The sequence below is a fragment of the Tiliqua scincoides genome, chromosome 3, assembly GCF_035046505.1.
Source record: "Tiliqua scincoides isolate rTilSci1 chromosome 3, rTilSci1.hap2, whole genome shotgun sequence".
NCBI lineage: Eukaryota > Metazoa > Chordata > Lepidosauria > Squamata > Scincidae > Tiliqua > Tiliqua scincoides.
In genome coordinates, this window is record NC_089823.1 from 160,416,926 (window position 1) to 160,417,725 (window position 800).

Consider the following 800-nt stretch of genomic DNA (forward strand, 5'->3'; position numbering starts at 1 on the left):
TTTTTGTGAACGCTTTGAGCTGTGGCTGAAATGTATAAAAATGTCACACCCCACCAAAGGGGTGCTTCTGGATTTGAGCTGTGTCTCCCAGAAGCCACACAAGCGCACTTTGCTGAAATAAAGAAACTTCAAAGCCTTCTACCCTTCAGTGTCTTGCTTGTTTGGCCTCAGCAGTACTAGACGGACCAATCCTTGTCTACCAACTGGTGCTACCAGCGCAGGGTAGTGGTACGACACAGGGGCTACCTTCGGCCCATGGGCCTTATGTTTGACATGCCTGTTTTATTGATGGTCAGATTGATTACATGTTCATTCCTTTTTGCCCATTCTTCTGTTTGTATCCCCTTAAAAAATAAACTTGCATTTCTGCCAATATTTGACTGTCTCATCATTCCCAATTGCCTGTCTGGAGTGTGCCATGAGGCAACAGCCCAAATAACTTCCTTCCTTCCATCCACCCGCACCCACTGGGGAGGTCCACCACTGTTGGCATGACAAGTACTGCCACCTGATTTCAACTTGGAAATCTGCCTTGGGTCCACCGCTTCTGCTCTAAAACCCCCCCTTAAAAAAAAAATCCTTACCATGCTCTTCACACACTGTCATCAAATCCAGAAGTGTAGGACTTCTGGTTTGTTTGTTTTTTACAGGGACTCCTTTGTTCTTTCTTCAACAGCATTAGAAAAGCACAGTAAGGCAGAAATTGATCTGCTTCTTGCTTGAGTGAGTGGAATGAAGTTAATTGTGACCTTACATCAGTGGTGGGTTGGAGGAGAGATGCAGTGGTGGCAGGAGGAAAA